Below are 26162 nucleotides of genomic sequence, written 5' to 3' on the forward strand. Positions count from 1 at the left end.
GGCTGGAAAGAGGGAGCTGCTTGTCCAAAGTGACCAGCGGTCTTTGTGACTGACCCCAGTGCTCGAAAAGGACGAGACTCCCCTGTTTTTGCAGCTCCAGGGATGAGGAGGGGGAACTTTGATGGGGAGCAGATCATGCAATGAACTCCTGCCAGTGTGTGTAGCTTGCACTCCCTGCACCCCTGTGGGGGGGAGGAGGAGCTGCTGTGGCTGGGGCAGGGATGGGGAGGGACCAAACAGGCTGGATAGTGAGAGGCTGCCTTGACCCTAGACTCACGCCTGCTCCCCGCTCGGTTCCAGGATGGCCAGGCTCCTGAGGATGTTCAGGAAGAAGGCTCTGCCGGTGGCCCCAGAGCCTGAGGGAAGCAGCTGCCATCTTCCCCAGGAGTGGAGTGACCCCTCCATCCCCACTGGCGGGGAAGGAGCTCTCAGCCGGGCCAGGAGGTGGAAGTGTCCAGCCTTCTGGAAGAGGAAACCTGCTACTGGTCCAGGTGCCGAGGTGGGAGAGGCACTGGCCAGGCCAACATGGAGCTGGGCCAGGATGCGGCTGGGCAGGCAGGACCCAGCCCAGGAGCAGAACTGGGCAGAGTGGCTCTAGGGCTTGTTATGTGGGCAGCAGCAGCCCCAGGAGCCCAGCCTTGATTTCCAGCAGGAGGCATTGCCCTGCCTGGTCAGTGGGGACCTTCCAGCCTTCCCAGGGCAGGAGGTGGAGGATCCCTCTCTCAGCCCCAGCAGCTCAGCCCGCTCCCTATGGGACAGCAGCAGCGCCTGGGACTCAGACAGCAGCGAGGCCAATGGACGCTTCTGCTTTGTTCCAGGTGAGGAGCCAGGCTGGGCTCAGGGAGGGATGAGGAGGGGGCTGTGAACACCTCAGGCCCAGGCCCTCGAGCTGCGCTATGGGGATGGGTCCCCAGCTCAGGCATCTAGACTGAGCCACTGAACCCCACTGACACTAGATGCTGCCACTTTAATCCTTGGTGCTCCATTGGGTGGGGGGTGGGAGGCACCTCCCAGGGAGTCCAGGACAATGTGGGGGGTCTCTTTGCTATGGACTCCTGAAGGAGTTGGGGGCTGACGACACTGAGGCTACTCGGAATCAAATATATTTGAGATACAAGTACATAGCCCATATTCCTAACTTCAAATAGAAAAATGGTACACGCATACAGGCAGCATAATTATAACCAGCAAATCATAACCTTGTCATAGACACCTCACATGCCAACCTTTGCACAATATTTGCTGCACATATATAACAGTGGTGGCAATAATGATCTCTATGGTCCCAGTTCATATTAATAACATTACAGATTCTATAAAGAAGTGGGAGGGAGGCGTCTTCCAGCCGGCGTGTCTCGTCCGTTTCTCCTTTGCCGCTTGGACCGAGGTGGGAAGGGAGCGAAACGTGCCCGGCTGAAGGTTTTGCGCTCGGCCTTGAAGATTAAGCCTGAACCCCCAGCATGGCTAGATCAGGGTTGTCCTGGGCTTTGTAGGGGGAGGGCTCAGCTGGCAGAAGGGGCAGACGAGGGTATCTTGCCTCAGATAGATAAGGGCTTTGTCAGTGGGAAGCTGTAGGTCACATGCTGGGGGTGACAGTGCGGTTTGAGCTGGGGTAGCAGCAGCAGGGGAGCAATATGTGTGTGTGTGTGTGTGTGTGTGTGTGTGTGTGGTGGGGGGGTTTCACTTGGTAAAAATGAACCTGCCAAGCCGCTCCCTCTGCTGGAGCAAAAGCCTCTCATTTATCTCCTCAACTCCCCTCCATGAAAATCTCCAAGCCTCCCCCGGTGCTGAGAGACCCTCTCACTCCCATGGAGATTTGCAATTGTTCTAACTCTTCCTTGACCTTGTCCAAATAGTTTTCACAGAAAAATGATCAAGAACATTTCAAATGAGAAAAACAAACCACACACAGTTGGATCTGAATTTTTCTACTGAAATTTGGAGACAATAAAACTCATCCCTTTGTTGGCCAGAAACCAAAGCTAGACCTCCTCCGCTGTAGCTGTGACTTCTGCTACCGACCCACCAATGCATTGACTCCTCTTGTGAGACATTTCTCTACACAATACTGATGCTAATCCAGTTACTGACTCCAGGAAACATTTTCCTTAGCCTGGTTCCATGTGTCACTGGTTTCTCTAGCAAAGATCAGTCCCTGGTCCTGTGGTCCAGACATCCTCATTCACATCAAGCTTCAAGTTCAGAATCATTTCCCATTCCCGCTCCGTGGGACGGGAGACTTTTAAACGTGCTCTCTGTGCGACTGCACATGACTAAGCAAAGAGAACAAACCCAAATCCCCCCAGTGCTTTGGGAGCCAGGTTTGCTGTGGGAATTCTGTAGTTTAGATGACTTCAAGCCTGGACATTGTGATTCTTTACCAAATTCTCTGGCATTGGGGCATTTTTGTGCTCACAGCTATGATGGTTGACTGGTTAAGGCATTGGAGTCAAAATCCGCTAGGGTTCCCCTGTGCGGGTTTGAATCCTGCTCACAGCATGGCCTGTGTTTTCGCCAGCCTCTCACCCAGGCAATACCTCTGTACAACCCCCTGAGACACTCTCAATTCTCAAACCACTCCAAGTAAATCCTGTTCTGCTCCTTTCATAGAGATCCCTGGGACACCACCTCACACTGTGTCCCTAAGGTGTCAGGCAAACTCTCAGCACCGGATGCCTCTGCTACTCACCTGGTGCCCCATAGATCATCCATAGCCCTGGTCAGGGCTAGCTTTAGGCCTATTCTACCAATTCCCCCGAATCAGGTCCCGTGCCTAAGAGGGCCCCATGCCCAGTGAGAATCTCTTCCCTGGCTAGAGGAGCCTTTTTAATTTTTACTCACCCGGTGGTGCTCCGGGTTTTCAGCAGCACTTTGACGGTGGGTACTTCGCTGGCTCCAGGTCTTCGGCTGTGGGTCCTTCAGTGCCACCAAAGACCTGGAGTGAGTGAAGGACCTGCTGCCGAAGATTTGGAGCACCACTTGTTGAGTACAAGCCTCACATTTTTTAAAAAAATTTTTATTTCTTTTAGTAATCCCTGCTAGGTCCCCGTCGAAACTGTTCAAATTGGGCCCCACACTTCCTAAAGCCGGCCCTGGCCCTGGTTCTGCACCTCTCTCTAGAGTGCAAAAGAAGCCAAGTCAGCGACTCCATGGGAGCTATGGGGCTGCAGAACCAACAGAGAAAAAATAGGTGCTCAGCACCCACTGGCAGCCAGCTCTCTCCGCCCCACTACAGGCCTTGCTGACAAGCTCCTCCTCTTCCCCTTCAGCACCTCCCACTTGCCAGTGATCAGCTGTTCAATGGGGTGCAGGAGGCACTGGGCAGGGATGGGAAGAGGTGGGGGCGGGAGACGAATGGTGCTGGATGGGAAGAGATGGGACAGGAGTGGGGGTTTGGGGGAAGGGATGGAGTGGGGGCAGGGCCTTGGGGGGAAAAGGGGGGATTTGTCCCAGACTCCAGATCCCTCTAGGGCCAGCCCTGAAGGAAAATGCTGACCATCACAGTGACAATAAAACTGACCAGCATTGTGGGGGAGACGGAGGAAGATCAACACTCATCAAGTCTCTTATCTCCCCCAAGGTGAGCCAGACACTGCTCTCTCCTGGCTCTCACTCTAGCAGATGGACCACAAGGAACCATTTCCCCACAGGAAGTGCATTGTGTGCCCCTGTGGTGCTGAGGGGTCTGGCGCTGCTGCTACCTATGGAGCTGGCAGAGGGTTGATGTCTGCACAGACTCTCAGCTGCCAGGCCGGAGGGGGCACTTGGGACCTTACCAGACTGGCTCAGTGAAGACGGGGGGTTGACAGAGGAATACAGACGCTCTCCACAGCATGGAGCAGCATCCGCCCATGCAGCCAGGCAATGAGCATTTCCCACAGCCTGGAGCCGAGGGGGAGGTGGCAGCTGCTGTTCCAGCTCCTGGAGGACAGGGCCTGTCAGCCAACAGACACTTCTTACTCACCACAGCTAAGGGTGTTGGGTTCTTCCAGTGAGGGTGTGGAGCAGCCATTCGTTCTCCTGTCCTTTTCGTGTTCAACTGCTGACAAAAACATCCCAGACAGAGAAGCAGCAGGCCAAAATACTACTATGCAGCTGCTAGAGGTCCCTGGTTTAATCCCAGGCTTTGACAAATCCTTTCATCCCTCTTTGTGCAGGGGTGGCTTGTTTTCTGGGAGCACAGGAGTGCCTGTACCCAAGGTAAGTTCCTGATCTTGGGCTCTGCAGTAGGAAAACATAGAAGGAGCTTGTGCCCCTAGCTGACCCCCCTGACCTTTAACGATGAGAGATGAGAGCTATCTTTCCCCACATGACAGGAAGACAGCAAGGCAGGGTGACCCTCAGGAATGGTGCCAGAGGGCTGCTAGGCAGGGATTGGGGATGAAAACTCCTCTGTGCAGCTGAGCAATGGCAGTACCAGGGAAGGGGCATCTGTAAAAGTGACCCAGCACACCTCTCCTCCTCTGGGCACCTAGAGCAGAGGCAGCTGGTGCTGACGGCTCCAAGGGAAGGCTTAAAAGCCACAGAGCAACTGAGGGCAGGGTTAGAGGAGGGCAGGACCATGCCTATGTGCAGCCTTCAGACAAGCACAAAAAAACCCAGCCAGGCAGCTCCCTGCCATGCAAAACACTCATTGAAGGTCACCAGCATGCAGGGCAGCTGCTGATGCTCTGTGGCCAACATCACAAGATGGTAGGAAAGCAGGGCCAGCCCCCTGGTGTGGCCTCTGTCTGTTCCCAGTCACAGTGCTCACTTTTGCAGTGGGGCAGGAGATTTTACCCCAAGAGGCTTTTCCTCAGCTGGCCAGAAGCAGAGAAACACCCAGGCTCCCAAGGTGCTATGTAGCAAACCCCCTCAAGCACAAGGACAGGCGCACATTTGGAAGAGGGAAACTGCTCTACATGCTGGCCCTGGCAGCTTCCCATTTTCTTTGGCAAGTCAGAAAGGGCACAGGCTAGACTGGAAGAACCTGGGGCTCCTGCCCCAGCCTTTGTGATGTCCAACCCCCAACTCCTTCCTGGGCTCTAGCTGAAGCTAGAGCATTGACCTGAGCAGCCAAGAAGAGGTTCGAGCCCTGAGGGGAGCAGGATGTTCAGCACAACAGTAAAGCTGCAGAAACACAACAACCAAGGGACTCAAACCCTCAATCTTCTGATCCACACTCAGATACCTTACCCATTAGACCACATGAGAAAAACCCCTCTAAGCACTTCTTTGGAAAAGGTGGTCATTGTGTGTCTCAGGTCATCTGCTGAGTGGGGCCGAGACTCTCTAGGCACAAGAAGTAGAGTTCCCAGCGACATGTGAGACTTAATTCTATGGATCCAAGGGCAGGGCTTTGGCAAGAAGGCTCAGGCATGAGGGATTGGGGTGCAGCAGATGAACCAGCTGTCTAGGTGTAGAGATTTAGTCACACTGAGGCACAGGAGGGAGGAGGAGGAGGAATCCTGCTGACAGGCAGTGGATGTGCAGAAAAAGAGGAGGGGTTCCTGGGACTTTTTTTGCCTCTCTTTTGCCTACCTGCTCGCTCTTGTGGTGAACAGTGAGGATGGTTTGAACAAGCCCCGGTAGCTCAGTTGGTAGAGCATCAGGCTCTTAATCTGAAGGTCCAGGGTTCAAGACCCTGTCTAGGTGCTCAGCTTTTAAGTGACCTTGTGTGCCAGGAGCCCAATGATTCTTGGTGCTCTCCACCAGCCACATGCAGATTCCCAGAATCCATGGCCATTTCCTGGAAAGGTTCCTTTCCTCAGGAATCAGGAGAGAGGCCACATCCAAAGGAGCAGGCCTAGAACATGCAGTCTCTGGCTGGCAGGAAGCACTGTGGGGCCAGGTGCTGAGAAAGCTCAGAGGGGGAGCAGCAGAGATGAGGGGAAGAGAGAGACAGAGAAGCAATGAGGACAGAGTACAAGGGTACAGGGGCTAGAGGTCTGGCTATTGTGGGGAACTTCCCTGGTTTATACATGACCCTGGTGCAACTGGCCAGAGAAAGGATCTGAGTCCCCACCCCCTTACCCAGAGGCCTGCCTGACCCCAAGGAGGCTCTTTCTACTCTCATGTGTGGCAGAGTCCTCATAATCCCAACAAGGCTGGGCCCAGGAATCCTGGGGGGTTTGACCCCAGTGGTGAGCTGGAGCTGGTTCCCACCAGTTCCCAAGAACCAGCTGCTAAAATTGGACCTCCGCTGAGAACCGATCGTTAAAGGGCCAGGGGGTGGGCAAAGAACTCCAGTCTGCAGTCTGGACCATCCTGTTCTCAGGATTCCCAGCTGAGGAGGCTGAGGTTCCCCCGGCCCTTCCCCTGTTTCCCACCAGCTGCAGTGTGACCAGCCACCAGCACCAGCTGGGCAGCTCAACTGAGTTCCTGAGTCATCCTGCTGCTTTGAGCTGCAAACAAGGTAAGGGGGCGAGGGCTGCAAGCTCCAGGGCTTCTAGAGGGAATGGAATTTTCCCCAAGCCCTGCAGGGGCAACTGGCCCCACGAATGTCTCTCCCCTGCCCCTGCCCCTCCCCAGCTTCCCCTCCCCCTTAAATCAGAAATTTTTATAGAGAACCAATTGTCAAGATTTTGGCAGCTCATCACTGTTTGACCCCCAATCTTGTCATGATCACTTGAACAGGGCTACAGTGTCTCCACTCTGGGCACTTCCCTGACCCACTCCTCATGGTGTTTGCTTCAAGCAAACACCATTTATTACTCAGCAGTCAATGTAAAACATAAGGAAAGATTAAACGAAAACATGTTACCCTGTTCTGTGGTGCAGGGAGATCACAACCGGCGTCTCTGGAGGGTCAGGGCAGGTCACAGTCTCTCCCTCACATGTCCCAGGCCTCCTTCCCAGGCTCTGGCTGTGCTGCAGGGACACCACAGGCTGGACACTTGCTCTGGCAGTGGCCACATGCTCTAGGTGACAGGCCCCTTGTTCCCAGTGTCAGTCTCCATGTAGGGAATATGATCCCCCCATCCCCAAAAGTCTAGCCTGCAAGATCTCTTGATGGGTGGCATCTCCTTGCACTGGGTCTTCTGCCCAGCATCCCCCTCTCTCCCACGCTGCTCACTGCACCCACCTCCAGCCCCAGTGCTGCTGTGGCTCTGCCTCCAGCTCCCTGGGTTGCTTCTCTGGCTCCGCTTGCTGCGGCTCTTCTCCTAGCACAGATCTGCTCCCTGGGCAGCTTCTAGGGCTCATGCTGCTGCAGTTCGGCTCCCAGCACAGATCTGCTCTGGTTCTCCCTGGCTGGTGCAGTTCTGCTCCCCGGCTCTTCTCGGGCTCCTCTCTCCTTAGCTCCATCCCGCTCTGGCCCATGCAGTTCCAGATTACACGGAGGATGGAACCCCCAGCCTGGTGACTCCCTCATTACACTGTCTGGCCTGTCAGTCCAACTAACTTGAAGCTTTGGCCTCTCCCCATTGCCCCTGGGGACTGTCAGTCTCTGGGTCCTGATTTCCCATTAGCCCTTCCCCCATCTATTGGGACTGGGAACTAGCCAACCAAAACGCTCAGTAAGTTTTGGTAAGGGGCCAACAGTCCCTTACAAGAGCTAGCCCCGTGAGGGTCACCACTGTGCAGAGAAAGCAGCACAAGCTGGTCCCATGGTGTAAAAAGCAGCGCTCAGGACTCTGAGTCCTTCAATCTGAGTTCAAATCTCAGTGGGACCTCATGCTGGCTTGTGGTAAAGCCCTGGAGCTCACAGTGCTCAACTTCCTTGTTTCTAGCTGTACAACAGCAGATCTTTCCCCTCCTGCTGGGTGACTTGCCAACTAGGGCTGGGTTTTGGGTCATGATGGCCAAAATTGGTTGAGGCTCTAGAACTTGCTACCCTGGTTGCTGATTCCTGCAGTCCTGTGGTTTGACCAGGTGGTTGGGATTCTTGCTGCTTTACATGGGGCCCAAAAGTTTGGCCCTTGTGCTTCCTGCCACATTTTTCCTCTTGCCCACATGGCGCTTGAATAAAGGAGGGTCCGGGCCAGCCTTGATAGTCAGGGATAGGCAGGAGGGAGAAAGAGCCCCAGGCTAGAGCCCAGCACACCTCTCCTCCTCTGGGCACCTAGAGCAGAGGCGGCTGGTGCTGACAGCTCCAAGGGAAGGCTTAAAAGCTACAGAGCAACCGAGGTCAGGGCCAGAGGAGGGGAGGACCATGCCTATGCGTAGCCAGCAAGTGGCCACAAAGATACCGGCCAGCCTGCTCCCTGTCATGCCAAACCCCCACTGAAGACGTGCTTAATCCACTTGCTGATCAGGAGGAAAACCTGTCAAAGTCTGTGTGTGAGGAGAACACGCTTGGCTCGGAAGGAATGAGGAAAAAGAGCAAGTGAAAAAAATAACTTGTGAGAGCAAGCGAAAAGAATGTGAAAGGCAGAGAAAGGAAAAAAGGGGGAGAAAAATAGAAAAAGAAGGAACGAAAACAAGAGCATGAAAGGTAGAGGGGAAAAAAGAAAGCAAGATCCTATAAGCTAGAGAAGGAAAGGAATGAAAGAACGAATGAACCACAAGCACTAGTTGAAGCTGGAATGGGACAGTCAGAGAAAGGAGAGACTGACTTGTTAAGCAAGGTTGCACCCCAGAGTCTCCATGTTGGGGGCACAGGCCCTCCATTTCCATCCTGGCCCTGCTTGAGGGGGACCATGCATAGGTGCCTATTGGCAGCCCCATGCTCTGTGGAGGGGGCGAGCCCCCCCACACCCTCAGGACCTCTGAGAGTGGGTTCAAGCCCTGCTGAAAAAAATTTTGGAGGCCCCTCAGCAAGGGTGGAGCAGCTAAACAGGGCCAATGAAGCCGGGGAAGCCAGGCCCTGGGCCCCTTTCTGGACTGCTGGGTCCCGGTAATTTGTACCAGCTTCCCCTCCCACCCCTCATCGGCCCTGCATACCCTCCCCTTGGGAAGCGGGTTCTCCCCAATCCCGACCTCCATCCCACACGCTCCTGGGAATGGGGGGAAGGTGGGGAGAAGGCGTGTGCTGAGCAGCACCGTGGATGTCTCTCTCTGGAGTGAAGGAAAAGGATATTTTTTGTACCAGAAGGAAAGAACAGGGGGCTGGGGCATTTGTGGAGCTGGAGCACACACCAGAGAGAGGAACTGAATGCAGCCCAGCGTGAGCCCAGTGCCAGTTGGAGCTGAGATGCCTGCACCTGGAGGACCATCTCCAGAACCTACCTTGATGGTGCTGTTCATCCCCGCTCCCACACAAAACCCGCCTAGACCTCCCTGGATGAGGTGAGGTGGTGCATTGGCACAGGGGGCTGAGTGTGTGTGTGTGTGTGCGCATCTAATTTTGGGAAGTGAAGTCACAAACTGCTGGGGCTGATTTCCTATTGGTATGACTGATTTTTGCAAAGCTCCTCCCACACCCCCTTCTTCTTTTGGTGCCAGGGCTGGGTGGCTTTCAGCACTACTATTGACAAGGGCAGCGGCACAAGGGGCTCAGGGCACAGAATCGGGGAGCTGGTGAGGAGGGTGCACAGGAGGTCACAGGGATAAGAATCACATTTACCCCTTGCAATGCAATGGTGGTGCACTCACGCACTGCCACACCTTTTAGTATCACTACTATTTATCTGTACAACAGCAGCACCTACAGAGACCAGGGCAGAATCAAGGCCCCTGTTGTGCCAGGGGCTGCACAGACACAGAGACAGTCCCTGCCCCAGCTGAGATCAGGGCCCCGTTGGGTCAGACACTACCCAGACACAGCGAGAGACAGGCCATGCCCCAGAGAGTTTAAAGGCTCCATACCCAAAAAGTGGGAGGAGAAACAGAGGCCCAGTGTCACACAGCAGCACTGAAAATAAAACCCAGGAGTCCTGGCTCCTCCTGCTCTAACCACTAGACCCCACTCTGCTCCCAGAGTTGGGGACAGAACCCAGGAGCCCTGGCTCCCCAAAAGGGCAGGAGTGGGGTCTAGTGATTAGAAGAAAGGAAGATGGTTGTCAGGACTCCTAGGTTCCAGGCCCATCACTGGGGTTAGAGTGGAGTCTCATATGTTAGCACAGGTGGGGCTGGGAGCCAGGACTCCTGGGTTCTTCCCATCCCCCCACAAACCATCTTGCACACAGGAGGGGGCGGGGCAGGAAGTGGTGATGGGGTGAAAACTACCAAGAAATGTAAATCTCGAAGGAGCCTGTGCCAGGAACCGGGAGGTGCAGAAACCACGGCCCCCTTCCCCACCTCTAACCCCGCCTTGGCTGGCACTGGATTGTGCTGCCTGTGCCCCTAATCCACCCCCTGCGAGTCCTGGGGGGCAGGGAATAACCATGGTGCTGGGCCCCCCCCATCCAATTGAAGTATTCAGTGTCGCAGTGACCCAAGGTGTGTGCACAGAATGGGGATGGGAGGATGGGGATGGATGGATTTCTGCATGTGTTTGTGTATGTGTGGTTTTCTGTAAAGGTTTTGTGGGGAGGGGGTTATTATTACAGCTGTGGGGGTTGTGTTTGTGGCTGTGCAAGTGTGTGTGTGTGTGTGTGCGCGAACGCTCTGCTGCCCTCTGCTGGTGCAACAACTGTTTCTCTGTATGTCACAGCCCCCATACCATCAACTCCAGTGGTGATTTCCCCATCTTACAAGGGCTGGCTGGCCTGACCCTTCTCCTGAGTGTGGCGGGGGCTGCAGCTCACCCCCTGTGGGGCAGGAGTGCCAAGGTATGGGGCACTGGTCTCTGATGCACCTGGAGATCAGCTCACATGAAGCGGGGCAGGGCATGTGGTGTCTGTTCTGCATTACCTGGTGCTGACCCATTGCACAATCCCCAGCCACGCTGCATAGCATGCGCCGAGAGAGGGCAGGGGCCAAGCAGACAATCCAGCACGAGGTGGGAGAGGATCTGTGGTTGGGGTGAGGAAAAGCCTTGGGCTGCACTGGGGGAGTGCAGAACAGGGGTGATACCCCAGAAACCTGCAGCAAAGGGATGGACAGGTGGGCTGGGTGGATAGAAGAGGCAGGGAGCCTAAAATCTAAAAGGGGAGTGTGGGGTCTAGTTGGTCAGAGCGAAGGGGGGGGATTGGTGGTCAGAATTCTTGGATTCTGTCTCCAGCCCTGGGAGGGGAGTGGGGTCCAGTGGTTAGAGTGTGTGTCAGGGGGGAGCCAGGATTCCTGGGTTCTCTCCCTGGCTCTGACTCTGTCTTGTGCAATCCCTTGTCTGTTACCCAACTCGTCAGCGTGTGGGAGCGAGGGGCTGGGGAGACATGGCCTGGAGTCCTGCGCTGCCCCTTTCTTACCCAACCTGGGGCAGGTTGACAGAGCAATACACACACTCTCCAGAGTACAGAGCAACATCCACCCATGCAGCCAGGCAATGAGCATTTTGCACAGCCTGGAGCCGAGAGGGAGGCGGCAGGTGCTGTTCCAGCTCCCCGGGGACAGGCCCTGTCAGCCAACAGCCACTTCTTACTCACCACAGCTAAGGGCATCAGGTTCCTCCGGTAGGGGTGTGGAGTAGCTGTTCATTTTCCTGTTTGCACTCCTCTGCTGTGTGAAAATTGGGGAGCAGAAGTAGAAGCCCCACCTCCCTCCCTAAATGACACCCAGTGGGGGAAGCCAGGACACCAGGGTTGGGTGGCAAGTGGTAGCCAGACTCTCACTGCCAGGGTCTAGTCTAGCTCAGGGTCCAGCTCAACTTCCTCCCTGCACCAATGGCCCCCAGTCCCCTTCCACCACCAGGTCAACCCAGGCACTAGGGCAGAAACAGGGTGAGGCAGCAAGTCAAGCTGATCAAAACAGGCCAAAGCGAGTCTTGTCTTCATGGACCGCTCACAATGACATCCTTTTTGTGTGCAACTGCTGCAAAAACATCCCAAACAGAGAAGCAACAGGCCAAAATAATCCTATATAGCTGTCAAAGTTGCTCAGTTGGGAGAGCGTTAGGGGAAGAGCTAAAGGTCCCTGGTTCATTCCCAGGCTTTGGCATGTCCTTTCATCCTCTTTGTGCAGTGGTGGCTTGTTTTCTGGGAGCACAGTGGTGCCTGCACCCAAGGTGAGTCCCTGAGCTTGGGCTCTTCAGTAGGAAAAGATACTGTGGGCTTCTGCCCCAGGTGGCTTGCCTGACCTTTAACAATGGGGGACAGGAGCTGTCTCTCCTACATGAGTTATTGGTGCACTCAATATGGCAGGAAGAGAGTGAGACAGAGTGGCCCTCAGGAATAGTACCAGAGGGGGTGCTGGGCAGTGACAGGCAGGAATAAGGGATGAAAACTCCTCTGTGCAGCTTAGTAAGGGCAGTACCCTGGAAGGGGTATCTGTGAAAACAGTTGTGTGGAAGGTGGAAGTGATTTGGGGGCCCAGGAGGAGGTGCTTGATGTTCAGTGCCATAGAGAAGTTGGACATGGACATGGTGGGTGTTCAGAAAATGAACAGTCATGAGTTTAGGGTAGATTGATAGGCAGAGGGTGATTGGAAGAAGGGCCCATTTCTCTGGTCCTCCAGGCCAGGGAAGAATGATGGAGTTGGAGTCTTGTTCTTCACATTTGCGATGTGAGTACAGAAGGGGCTGGAGCTCCGACCAGGGAAGGCATTACTGGTGGACTTTGTGCTCTGCAGCACTGGTTACGGCTATATTAGTGTGTATGGTCCCCAGTTAAGACACGAATGGAAAGATCAATGGAAGGAACTGGCTCCTTTCCTCTGGACTGTTTGGTGTTGGGGGGGATTTGAATTGTGTCAGCCGGCCTGAGGACCACTGGTCCTGTTTTCCTGACTGTCAGAGGAAACGTTTTTACAATGAGCTCTACCTGGCGCAGGTCTGTAGAGAGGTTGGCTTAGAGGCGCTCACACTAGCCCCAGAGGGGGTTCACATTTCTGCGATGACAGGCCGGGAGTTGCACTGACCAGATTTACGTAAAGGAGAGCACGTCGACAGCCCAGTGCAGGGTGGTGCCTATGGAGCGTTCAGATCACGCCGCTCTCACCCTGTGCTCAATGCGGGCAATTCCCTGACCAGGGGCAGCTCTATGTATTTTGCTGCCCCAAGCACAGCAGTGAGGCAGCCTTTGGCGGCATGCCTGCGGGAGGTCCTCTGGTAACGCGGATTTGGTGGCATGTCTGCAGGAGATTTGTTGGTCCCACGCCTTTGGCATACCTGCTGCCGAATTGCCACTGAAGCCGCGGGACTGGCAGAGCTCCCACAGGCATGCAACCTAATCCTCATTACCAGAGGACCTCCCGCAGTCATGTCATCTAATCCGCATTACCAGAGGACCTCCCGCAGGCATGTCACCTAATCCGCATTACCAGAGAACCTCCTTCAGGTATGCTGCGGAAGACAGCCTGACTGCCACCCTCACAGTGACTGGCAGGCCACCCCCTGCAGCTTGCCGTCCCAGGCATGCACTTACTGCGCTGGTGCTGGAGCCGCCTCTGTCCCTGACCCAGGACAGAGGATATTGGAAGCTGAACATCCAGAGCTTGCAAGGTAAAGGAGCAGAGGGGCGAAGCCTGGCGGTGTTGGCAGAACAGGAAAGCATCAGAGGGTTCTATGGCAACCAGAGGTATTGATGGGAGTCTGTGAGATAGGAGTTGGCAGCTTTGTTCCAGCGGTTAGGCAAACACTGCAACATCAAAGAAACCAACAATGCCAAGTCCTGCAGCGTTGCCTGTGGGATTTCCACAAGACCATCCAGGCTGGGGAGCCAGTCAGCCTGTGACTGTATGACTGGATCAAGCGACAGCTGGCCAAGTTCCAGGAGATGAGGCTGCAGTTGGCCAATTTGAGGGGCAGCACCAAGGGAAGGAAGGGGCGACCTCCCCTGACATTTTTGTGACCTGCTGGGAATGGAGACCAAGCAGAGGGATGTGGGGACTCAGGGCAGGACCCGCAGATCATATAGTGCAGGACCACAGTCACTGGAGGAGGAGGAGAGAGTCCTGCGAGAGGAAGTTGCTGGTGGGAAGCAATAAGTGCAGAGTGCAAACCAGCCAGCCGAGGGACACAGGGGTCTACAAAACAAAACAGCAACAAGTCCCACGGTGTAATGGGCAGCACTCAGAACTTTGAATCCTGGAATCTGAGTTTAAATCTCAGTAGGACCTCCTGGAGATATTGTGGTTTGCTGCAAAGCTTTTGAGCTCTATGTGTATGGTTACCCTCTACCTGGGTGAACTTCAGCGAGGTTGTTTTTTCTCCTCCTTCTGGGTCACTGATGCCCATTGGAGATAGGTCTTTGGTCCAGCTGGCCGCTATAGGGTGGGGTCCTAGAACTTAACAGTCTGGCTAGAGATTCCTGCGGCTTGACCTGATTGTTGGATTTCTTGCTGCTTCACCTGATGTCCGCAACTTTGGTCCCTGTAGCTTCAGCTCTTCCTCTTGCCCACATGGCATTTAAAGGAAGGAGTGCCAGGCCCAGGCTTCCCAGGCTGGAGCCCAGCACACCTCTCCTCCTCTGGACACCTAGAGCAGAGGCAGCTAGTGTTGATGGCTCCAAGGGAAAGCTTAAAAGCCACAGAACAACCGAGGTCAGGGCTAGAGGAGGGCAGGACCATGCCTATGTGTGGCCTTCAGGCAGGCACAAAAACACTCAGCCAGCCTGCTCCCTGCCATGCGAAACGCCCACAGACCAGCACGAGGGGCAGCTGCTGATGCTCTGTGGCCATTATCGAAGATGGTAGTGTGAAAGTAAAATAAATTATATTGTAAAAATAAAAAGAATTTAAAAAATGCTGTCTGTACCTTTAAGCAAAACTGTTGGAATGCTGCAATCCAGGTGACAGGAATACAGACATTAATATAGAACAATTGCACCGTTTAAGGGCAATTGGTGAAGTATTAGCCTTAGATCGATAACAGTTAGTAAGGAAGTAAGATATACATGCTATGCCCCAGGTGAATTTTACTGTTTTGCTTTCTTTGTCCCTTTGTCTAATTCCCACTCTTTTATTTGTATAAATAAGACTGTTTGGGTCTTGAATGGCCACTCACATTATCTAGGTGTTATTGGCGGAGCGCTGCGCTAGTAAAACAGAGTGGTCTGACAAATTGTAAGTCCTGATTCTAACTTTGACAATTTGGAGGTACCACCGAGATGGCAACCGTCTTCACTGGGGCTGTGTGATTCCTGACCATTTTTGTAGGATGATCGTGGCAGCCAGCACCTGGGCATTTGGCCCGAGCGGTCCTCCACTATTGCGGAAAGGTGCACAGCCACAGTGAGGTCTACGCTATCGAACCTGTTGGTTCCCACTCTGTTCTGGTAGGGATCCAGGGATCTGACATCAGGAATCTGGTCAGATAATTATTTCTGTGTTTTGTCCGGACTGAGAACTGTCCTGTCTCTGTGTCTATCTGTCCTCTTGTGGAGTGTTTGAGTCTGGGTGCCGTCTCCATCCGGGGATAGGCCAACCAAGGGGTTCCTGTCCCCGTGGTCTGAGTGAGTGGAATCTGCGCAATCGCAGCCGCACCGCACTTTAGGTAAAACCCTTGGTGTGAAAGCAAGGGTGACTAAGGCCTGTGGGCTCCTTGTGTGTTGCACTGGGCATCGCTTTGAGGAACCCGAATTTCTTTCTTGTGTGTTTGGTGTGTGAAGTCCTCCTGTATTGGTAACCAGACGTCTAAGTCGGAACCGTTCCCTAAATGAACGCCGGCTCATTTTATGTATTTAGGATGGGTCCGGACTCCTGTAAAAAGGGTCCAGACTCCCGTAAATTTCTGGAAAAATGGTCTAGGCTAACTCAGGGGGATCCCAAAACTCAGTGGCCACTGTTAAAATCTTGGAATAAAGACTGAGTGGACGTCTTAAAGGACAAACTCAGCCAACCTAAAACTATATTGGCTAAAGAAGAGGTTAATTGTTTCATGCAGTGGTGGCAAGAGGCAAATCATAGGTGGACAAAATCAAAACTCGCCTCTCAAATATTCAAATAATAAGTTAAAAGCTTTATTAAAAGCCTCCTCTCCCACCACCAGACTGAGCGCTCCCCTTTACACCGTTCTCCAAACCCCGGATCGATCCAACCCCCTTCATACTCCCATCTCATTGTAAAAAGGACAAAAAGCCCCTTGTTCTGTTCCCCTTTGTTGTCTGCCTCAAAAACTGATTCTTTAAGTGTTCCACTACCAATTCAGCAAGGAAGGTGGACTCCTCAACTAGACCCCACCCTTCTTGGTCCCTTTCCTTGAACATTTCTTTGAATATTCCTTTCAAAATTGTGAAATGACCACAATATCACTCACAAATGGTTCATTGAAAAAAAAAAGCAGGATCAGGCCCAGACAAGCAGGCAAGCAACAGATAAACTGAAAAACAGGTTAAAAGCCCTAAGGGAATAGTGTCAGGAGTAAGAAAAGCAGTAAGTGCAGGCATGAATCCCTGGAACAATACTTAAAATGGTGAAATCTGAGGTGATAAAGGTGTCATTTTGGGACATAAACAAGTGATTTAAGAAAAGAGAGTGAAAAGTTAACTCTACAGAGGCTGAAGAAAATTAAGCAGTTAAACTTTGTGAAAAATGTTAAAAAGGACCATGTTAAAAAGAAAGAATTCTTGGTTTCTTTGCAGCCATTCTGAAGGGAAAATGGGCCTTGTAAAAACAGCTATGTAAAAACAAAGCAGTGTAAAGAAATGTTAAGGAAAAGAAAAAGTATATGTATCTATTTGTCTGTGAAAATATGTAACTTTCTAAAAATCTAAACCAACACATCTGGTTTGTAAAACTCCTGTTTTCTAGGTGTGAGATAAATTGCTTTTGTTTTTGTTTTTAATGCTACTAAAAATTTATTTGACTCTTTAATTCAAAGTTGCAAAACTAACAGACCTTTTTGCAAGACCCAGGTAATTAGTGCTGTTTGGCTTTGGGATTTAGCATTTAACCCTTAAGGGGTAACTTGATTCTTTACAAAAATTAAAGTGTTTTTAAATAAAGACCAAGTCATGGCTGCAATAGGGCAGTCAAAATCAGGAGAATAGGGAGAGATTCTGAAGTCTTTTTGTTTGGTTGGGTTTTTTTGGTAACAATAGCAGATAAAAGCTGTAATGAAAGAATAAGAAATTAACAGTGACCCTCTGAAGCAACAGCAGAAGTGCGGTTCACAAAACAAAAAAAAGCAATGTTAAAAACACTGACCCTTAAAATAGCTCTGTGTAATCACTGTGAATGTGAAAGGACTGAATGGCTTGCCAATTACAAAACCAGTTTCTCCTACCTTGGTTTTCAAACCTCAACTGCTAGAACAGGGCCTCATCCTCCCTGATTGAACTACCTCATTAGCTTGCCTGCATATATATACCTGCCCCTGGAAATTTCCACTACATGCATCTGACGAAATGGGTATTCACCCATGAAAGCTCATGCTCCAAAATGTCTGTTAGTCTATAAGGTGCCACAGGATTCTTTGCTGCTTGTGTAATCACTGACACTTTTATAAGGGTACGTGAAAACTCTGTAAAAACAAAACAAACAGTTACACCTTATGTAAAAATTAATATGGCTAATGTTTTTAAAAAGTTATAGTATAAAAAGAATGTGCATTTTCCCTAGGATATGTGCAGTGTATATTGTAGAAAGGGGTAAAAAAACACAAGAAAATATGGGGGTAATTCCTCTGTTTTGCCTGCAATCAGCAAGGTATTTGTAAAAGAAAGGAATCTTTTAAGTAATAATCAATGCCACCCCACAAGGGGTAGAAAAATGTTATTTTTGTCTTTCAGATAATCCAAAGTACTGTATAATGGGATATTTGTATGTGTTAATTCTTGTAAAAAAGTGTTTAAAAAATGTTAGCAACCCACCAGAAAACAAATGTAAATGTAATGTAAGTACTGTATTTACCAGTAATCACATTTACTATTTGCCATAACAACAACAACAACAAAAAAGTCTCAGCTTACTGTAAGCACTGATTTAGCTGAGTTCTCTATCAAGCTTGGCATTAAATGGCAAACAGTTACCAATCATCTGTTAAAAGGTAAAAAGGTAATATAATTCCTAAAAAAATAAGTGGAAAACTGGACCATTCGTATTATACACACAAATGGGAACATGTTAAAAATTGCCACTACAAAAAACATAACAACTTACCATTGGTATAACACATTTGAATGGTCTCCCATAACTACTGGCATACCAATGTTACTACCCCTAATTGTGTTTTTGGTTTTAAATTGTATGTGTTTAATTACAATGTTTAAAATGTGCTGGTAAATAAAACAAATGTATGCAAAGCTAAAGCCACAGGCCCAAATCACCTCCCAGTATTTTCTGTTATGTGGACTAAATAAGAAGTGACACTGGTGATTAATAATCTTAGTGTCAAAAGGGGGATATGTAGGAGCAGGATTTTATGATGTCCCATAAGAATTAAAGTATAATTTGATTTCATCCTGCTAGCCACTTCTTTTAAATAGCAGAAAGAAATGACCCCCTGGGACTATAGGATTCTGTTTTCCCATATGCATTACAAATTGGGCCCTCTCTTAACTCTTTGTTTTAAGATTTAGTCAGTAAGAGACAGGATTCTCTATTGTGTCTATGTTAAGTGAATTAGAGAAAGGCCTGGGTCTCAATGTAAATTGTCTTGGGTATCAATTGTAAAATTTGCAAGGTTTAATTTGCAATGCCTTATTTTTGCTCGATATAAAATACTACTGTTTGTATTCTCAATCTGTTTGTGTGAATGAGAAATGTATGCATCAGGAAAAGATAAGGTGTAAAGGCCATTGTTATAGCCAGAGTCAAGGGAGAAGTAGTAAAGAAACTTAAAGAACATCAAAAAATCATCAGGTTCTGCTTACTACCCCGACGGCTGTTAAACTGTCTGGCATCTCAGAGTGGATACATGCTTCGCAGTGTAAGAATGCACCACCCCCAGTGAACCAATCACCATCTCAGGACCACTCAGAGTCAATTTTGACTCCAGAAGAAAACATAGAGGAATAGCCTGCAATACCTTACAATCTACGCTCTCCTAAGGGTTGCCGAAAGCAGATGACTACATAAAGCAAGGCCCAAGAAAAAGCAGTAGTGAGTCTAGCGCCTGCTGCCTGATGGACATAAAACTGTGACTGCGGTTTCCTCAGTTGAGGTTGTCAGAGCCAGAAGGGCCCTGCCTCCAAAATGCACCTCTGGTGGTGCCTGTTCCTCGGCTGTTAGTGTCTTAAGGTCTGGGGAGTCCACAATGACAATTCTTTTATCCAGCAGCAAGTGTAGATAGCTCAGACCCTTAATATTTCTAAATGCTAGGTCTGCAGCCACATCCCAGTCCACTCTCAAACTGGTGTTCCTGTCCTCGCTATCCCATTCAATTCCCCAGACCTCACTGGAGGACCTTGTCTGTTTAACACAATATGGAACAGTAATGACACCTGGAAAGAGGCTACTGGCAGTTCCTTTATCCCACTTGGGGGAGTAATACACCAGGCAAAAAGGCTCCTAAGGTTACAAGCAGTAGTTAAAATAATGGCAAATAAAACCGGAAAAAGTTTAAAAACACTGGCCAAAGAAACGGGGCAATCCGAGAGGTGGCCCTCCAAAACCATCAGGCATTAAACATAGTGCTGGCGGCCAAAGAAGGAAACTGTGCTCTCATTGAAAAAGAATGTTTTGTGTTTATACCTGACAATACCAATGAGGTAATAAATCGCGCTAGCCACTCAAAACAAATCACATATCTTCCCCATAAAGAGACAAATTCTTTATGGAAGTGGCTAAGTAACCTGTTCAATTTCTCTGGCATAGGAAACTGGTTGTTTCAGGGAGCCCTAACTATCCTGTTTGGAATCTTAGTAATTTTTGTATGCTTTCTGTTAATCTCCTGTTGTATCCAAAATTGTGTCACCTAGGTGACTGCCCCAAAACAAAGTGCTAATATGATAATTTTAAATATCACTGATGAACAAAAACTTAAGGAACGGTTAATTTGTGGAACCCAGTAATTGTTGGTCATGGCGTGCGCTTGACCAAAAGGAGGGATTGTGAAAGTAAAATAAAATATATTGTAAAAATAAAAAGAATTAAAGAAATGCTGTCTGTACCTTTAAGCAAAACTGTTGGAATGCTGCAATCCAGGTGTCAGGAATACAGACATTAACATAGAACAATTGCACTGTTTAAGGGCAATTGGTGAAGTATTAGCCTTAGATCTATAACAGTTAGTAAGGAAGTAGGATATGCATGCTTTGCCCCAGGTGAATTTTACTGTTTTGCTTTCTTTGTCCCTTTGTGTAATTCCTACTCTTTTATCTGTATAAATAAGACTGTTTGGGTCTTGCATGGCCACTCACATTATCTGGGTGTTATTGGCGGAGCGCTGAGCTAATGAAACAGAGTGGTCTGACAAATTGTAAATCCTCATTCTAACTTTGACAGTAGGAAAGCAGGGCCAGCCCCCTTGGTGGGACCTCTTATTGTTTCCACTCAAGGTGCTCACTTTTGCAGTGGGGCAGGAGTTTTTACCCCAAGAGGCTTTTCCCCAGGTGGCGAGAAGGAGAGAAACACCCAGGATCCCAAAGTGCTATGTAGCAAACCCCCTCAAGCACAGGGACAGGTGCACATTCAGAAGAGAGAAACTGCTCTACTCACTAGCCTGGGCAGCCGCCCATTTTCTTTGGCAAGTCAGGAATGGCAAAGGCTAGACTGGAAGCACCTGGCGCTCCTGCCCCAGCCTTTGTGACACCCAACCCCCAACTCCTTCCCAGGGATCTAGCTGAAGCCAGAGCACTGGCCTGAGCAGCCAAGAAGAGATTCCAGACCTGAAGGAAGCAGGACTTTCAGCACAATAGTAAAATTGGACAAGCGCAAGTGACTTAAACTCTCAATCACCTGATCCAAAGTCAGAGGCCTTACCCATTAGGCCACATGAGAAAATGCCCTTTTACACAAGCAGATTCACCCCTGCCACACCTCCTGCTGGTTGCTTTTGGGAAGTAGCTCCAGAGCACCCTCTGCAGGCCAGTGATCCACCTGTCCTCTGGCCCCATGTCCCTCCCTGGACCCCAGTGCCCCTTTAACTGGGTCTTCTCCCTTCCAGGGGAACCCTCACCCCACTATCCCCTCTTCGCCTCAGTCATGGCTACTGCCAGTTTCTGTTTAGCCCCCGTACCCTGGGGCAGACTGCAGTGTATCAGCTGATCATCACAGGCAACAAGGGATTTGGACTGCCTGCTTTTACCCACCCTCTGGCTACCCCTCTGCAAGCCCAAGACCTAGGAGGCCTAGAACCAGGCCCTGCAGCCTGGGGAGATGCTAGCCTAGGGCTTCCCAACTCCTAAGGCCTTTCCCCAGCCCTGCCTTCCTCTAGGTCTCCCAAATGAGCTCCCAAGCAGCCAGGCCTATCTCCCTCTCCAGTCAGAGAGAGATTGTCTTGGCCTTCTGGCTTCACTGCCTCTTATAGGGGCCTGCTGGGCCTGATTGGAGCATGGCCACAGGTGAGCCTACTTTCCCCAATCAGCCCAGGCTTTGGGCCCAGCCTAAAGGCTGCTTTCTCCAGCCACAGCCCCTTCCCAGGACTGTTTTTAACCCCTGCAGAGCAGAAGCAGGGATCCACCCTGCTACAGCCCTCCAGACTGGCTGGCCTGACGGGGCAGCGGCACGCCTTTCCCTCAGCACGGCGCTGGTGGGATGTGGGGAAGGTGCGCGCCTGGTTCTTCTGCCGTGACTACACCTGGGGCGTCAGCCGACGGAGGGATGTGGCGATCGGGCAGTTGGAACAGGAGGTCTTAGAGCTGGAGAGGCATCTGGCCACCAGCCCCGAGGATCCATCCCTTTGCAGAGCGTGCCAGGAGAAGCAGGAGGAGCTCCGGGTCCTCGAGGACCATCGGGCTCAGGGTGCCTTTGTTCGCTCCCGCATCCGCCTCCTTCGGGAGATGGATCGCGGCTCCCGCTTCTTCTACGCCCTGGAGAAACGGAGGGGGGCCCAGAAGCACGTCACCTGCCTTCTGGCGGAGGACGGCACCCCCCTCACGGATCCGGCGGAGATGTGCGAGAGGGCCCGGACCTTCTACGCGTGCCTTTTCTCCCCGGATCCGACCGATCCTGCCGCTCGCAGGGTGCTTTGGGACGAGCTCCCGACGCTCAGCGCGGGCGACCGGGACCGGCTAGAGCTGCCTCTCTCTCTAGCCGAGTTCTCGGACGCCCTCCGTCGCATGCCCACCAACAAGTCTCCGGGCATGGACGGGCTGACCGTGGAGTTCTACCGCGTGTTCTGGGACGTCCTCGGCCCAGACCTGGCCAGCGTCTGGGCCGAGTCCTTGCAGGGCGGGGTCCTCCCTCTCTCGTGCAGGCGAGCTGTGCTCGCCTTATTGCCGAAGAAGGGGGACCTCCGCGATTTACGGAACTGGCGTCCCGTCTCGCTCCTCAGCACGGACTACAAAATCATCGCCAAGGCCATCTCACTGCGGCTGGGGTCCGTGCTGGAGGACGTGATCCACCCAGACCAGACCTACACCGTCCCGGGCCGTAGCATCTTCGATAACCTCTATCTGGTCCGGGATCTCTTAGAGCTTGGGTGCAGGGATGGTCTGTCGTTCGCCCTCCTGTCCCTGGATCAGGAGAAGGCGTTCGACAGGGTGGACCACGGGTACCTCCTGGGCACTCTGCGAGCGTTGGGCTTCGGGCCCCAGTTTGTGGGTTTTCTCCAGGTGCTGTACGCTTCCGCAGAGTGTCTGGTCAGGCTCAACTGGACCCTGACCGAACCGGTCGGCTTCGGGCGGGGAGTGCGGCAGGGGTGCCCCCTCTCGGGCCAGCTGTACGCTCTGGCCATCGAGCCCTTCCTCTGTCTCCTCCGCAGGAGGTTGACGGGGTTGGTGCTTCGGGAGCCGGAGCTGCGGCTGGTCCTGTCGGCGTACGCCGACGATGTGCTCCTCGTGGTCCAGGACCCGGGCGACTTGGCGCGGGTGGAGGCTTGCCAGGCGGTGTACTCGGCTGCCTCCTCCGCCCGGGTCAACTGGGTCAAGAGCTCTGGCCTGGTGGTCGGGGACGGGTGGCAGGCAGGCTCCCTCCCACCCGCGCTCCAGGCCATCCGGTGGAGCACGGGTCCGCTGCTCTATCTCGGCGTTTACCTTTCCGCCACGCATCCGTCTCCGCCGGAGAACTGGCACAGTTTGCAGGTCAGGGTGACGGAGCGGCTCCGGAAATGGACAGGACTCCTCCGGTGCCTTTCCCTTCGAGGGAGGGCACTGGTGCTCAACCAACTGGTCCTGTCCATGCTCTGGTACCGGCTCAACACCCTGGTCCCGGCCCCGGGTCTCCTGGCCGACCTCCAGAAGGTGGTTCTGGAGTTCTTTTGGCCAGGACTGCACTGGGTCCCTGCAGGGGTACTCCACCTGCCCCTGGAGGAGGGAGGGCAGGGCCTGAAGTGCCTGCGCACTCAGGTCCACGTCTTCCGCCTCCAGGCACTGCAGAGGCTCCTTTATGGTGCGGGTAGTCCGGCGTGGAGAGCCCTGGCGCACGCCTTCCTGCGCCGCTTCCGAGGGCTCCGATACGACCGGCAGCTCCTTTATCTCGAACCGAGGGGTCTTCCGCGAGACCTCTCCGGGCTGCCGGTCTTCTACCAGGACCTCCTCCTGACCTGGAAGCTGTTCTCTGCGACCAGGTCCGTGGCGGCCACCGAGGGGGCTGACCTCCTCGCGGAGCCCCTGCTACACAATCCCCAGCTTCGTGTGCAGGTGGCGGAGTCCCCCGTGGTGCGCCAGAGGCTGGTCCTGGCGGAAGCCACCAGGGTCGGAGACCTCCTGGACTACGACCGAAGAGGCTGGCTGGATCCCCTGACGCTCGCTCACCGCATGGGGCTCTCCAGACCTTGCACTCCCCGGCGCGTACTCCAGGAGGTGGAGGCCGCTTTGCCGCCCGCTGCTCGGGCCTACCTCGACCGGGTCCTGCAGGAGGGCACGCCCCGCCCACCCCCCACCCCAAGCCCTCCGGACCTTTTCATCGGGCCTCTGCCCCGTAGGCCCGACCGGCCCCCCCGTCCCTTCTCCGCAAGCCGGCTGCACGACCTGCAGCCGGTCCGTTTCCAAACCGCGCCGAGGAAACAGCTCTACACGCTCGTGCTCCACACCCTTCACTTCCTCACCCTCGTGTCCCGCCCTGATACGAAGTGGCGGGACCTCTTGCCACCTCTGGAGGGTGAGGAGCCCCGGTGGGCCAGCCTCTACTCCACCCTGGTCCCAAGGCCCACTGGGGATATCAGTTGGCGGCTCCTCCATGGGGCCGTGAGCACGGGCGTGTACTTGGCGCGGTTTACCCCTGTCCCGGACACCTGCCCCTTCTGCGGCGTGAGGGAGACCCTGGCACATGTTTATTTAGAGTGCGCCAGGTTGCAGCCCCTACACCGGCTCCTCACAGCCATCCTCTTGCGTTTCTGGTTACACTTTTCCCCTCACCTCCTTTTGTATGCACTCCCTATCCGTGGCCCCACGAAGTCCCGGGACCTCCTGGTCAACCTCCTCCTCGCCCTGGCGAAAAAGGCCATCCACGCGACCAGGGAGGGGAGGTTGGCCGATGGAGACTCCGGTGACTGTGGGGCTTGCTTCCGCTCCATGGTCCGAACACGCATCCGGGCGGAGTTCCTCTGGGCGGCGTCCACTGGCTCCCTTGACGCCTTCGAGGAGCAGTGGGCGCTGTCCGGGGTTCTCTGCTCGGTGTCCCCATTAGGTTCTCTCCTTCTGACCCTTTGACCTCACTCCTGTCCCTGTTCTTTTATTAGTTGTCCCCCGCACTCAGTGGGTTCTGTGGCCCTGTGGTTCCTCCCCTTAGGCTGGGGGAGGATCCTTTAGCAGTGGGCGGGCTTTGCCCGCCCACTTCCCAGACACCCAATAGGTACAGCCCTCCAGACTGGCTGGCCTGACGGGGCAGCGGCACGCCTTTCCCTCAGCACGGCGCTGGTGGGATGTGGGGAAGGTGCGCGCCTGGTTCTTCTGCCGTGACTACACCTGGGGCGTCAGCCGACGGAGGGATGTGGCGATCGGGCAGTTGGAACAGGAGGTCTTAGAGCTGGAGAGGCGTCTGGCCACCAGCCCCGAGGATCCATCCCTTTGCAGAGCGTGCCAGGAGAAGCAGGAGGAGCTCCGGGTCCTCTAGGGCCATCGGGCTCAGGGTGCCTTTGTTCGCTCCCGCATCCGCCTCCTTCGGGAGATGGATCGCGGCTCCCGCTTCTTCTACGCCCTGGAGAAATGGAGGGGGGCCCAGAAGCACGTCACCTGCCTTCTGGCGGAGGACAGCACCCCCCTCACGGATCCGGCAGAGATGTGCGAGAGGGCCCGGACCTTCTACGCGCGCCTTTTCTCCCCGGATCCGACCGATCCTGCCGCTCGCAGAGTGCTTTGGGAAGAGCTCCCGACGCTCAACGCGGGCGACCGGGACCGGCTAGAGCTGCCTCTCTCTCTAGCCGAGTTCTCGGACGCCCTCCGTCGCATGCCCACCAACAAGTCTCCGGGCATGGACGGGCTGACCGTGGAGTTCTACCGCGTATTCTGGGACGTCCTCGGCCCAGACCTGGCCAGCGTCTGGGCCGAGTCCTTGCAGGGCTGGGTCCTCCCTCTCTCGTGCAAGCGAGCTGTGATCACCTTATTGCCGAAGAAAGGGGACCTCCGCGATTTACGGAACTGGCGTCCCATCTCTCTCCTCAGCACGGACTACAAAATCATCGCCAAGGCCATCTCGCTGTGGCTGGGGTCCGTGCTGGAGGACGTGATCCACCCAGACAAGACCTACACCGTCCCGGGCCGTAGCATCTTTGATAACCTCTATCTGGTCCGGGATCTCTTGGAGCTTGGGTGCAGAGATGGTCTGTCGTTCGCTCTCCTGTCCCTGGATCAGGAGAAGGCATTCGACAGGGTGGACCAAGGGTATCTCCTGGGCACTCTGTGAGCGTTGGGCTTCGGGTCCCAGTTTGTGGGTTTTCTCCAGGTGCTGTATGCTTCCGCAGAGTGTCTGGTCAGGCTCAACTGGACCCTGACTGAGCCGGTCAGCTTCGGGCGGGGAGTGCGGCAGGGGTGCCCCCTCTCAGGCCAGCTGTACGCTCTGGCCATCAAGCCCTTCCTCTGTCTCCTCCGAAGGAGGTTGACGGGGTTGGTACTTCAGAAGCCGGAGCTGCGTCTGGTCCTGTCGGCGTACGCCGACGATGTGCTCCTCGTGGTCCAGGACCCGGGCGACTTGGCACGGGTGGAGGCTTGCCAGGCGGTGTACTCTGCGGCTTCCTCCGCCCGGGTCAACTGGGTCATGAGCTCTGGCCTGGTGGTCGGGGACGGGTG

The 26162-nt window shown here is 53.4% G+C and overlaps 1 protein-coding gene and 1 non-coding gene across 4 annotated transcripts in view; one reads left to right on the plus strand and one right to left on the minus strand.

The window, feature by feature from the left end:
- LOC127033608 (zinc finger protein 420-like) overlaps window positions 1–26162 on the minus strand; it is a 512279-nt gene that overhangs the window by 183634 nt on the left and 302483 nt on the right. The gene's annotated exons all lie outside the window — the stretch shown is intronic.
- On the plus strand, window positions 5562–5634 carry TRNAK-CUU (transfer RNA lysine (anticodon CUU)). The gene has a single exon. It is a non-coding gene; the product is annotated as a tRNA-Lys (tRNA).

Source organism: Gopherus flavomarginatus, chromosome 13, assembly GCF_025201925.1.
Source record: "Gopherus flavomarginatus isolate rGopFla2 chromosome 13, rGopFla2.mat.asm, whole genome shotgun sequence".
Lineage (NCBI taxonomy): Eukaryota > Metazoa > Chordata > Testudines > Testudinidae > Gopherus > Gopherus flavomarginatus.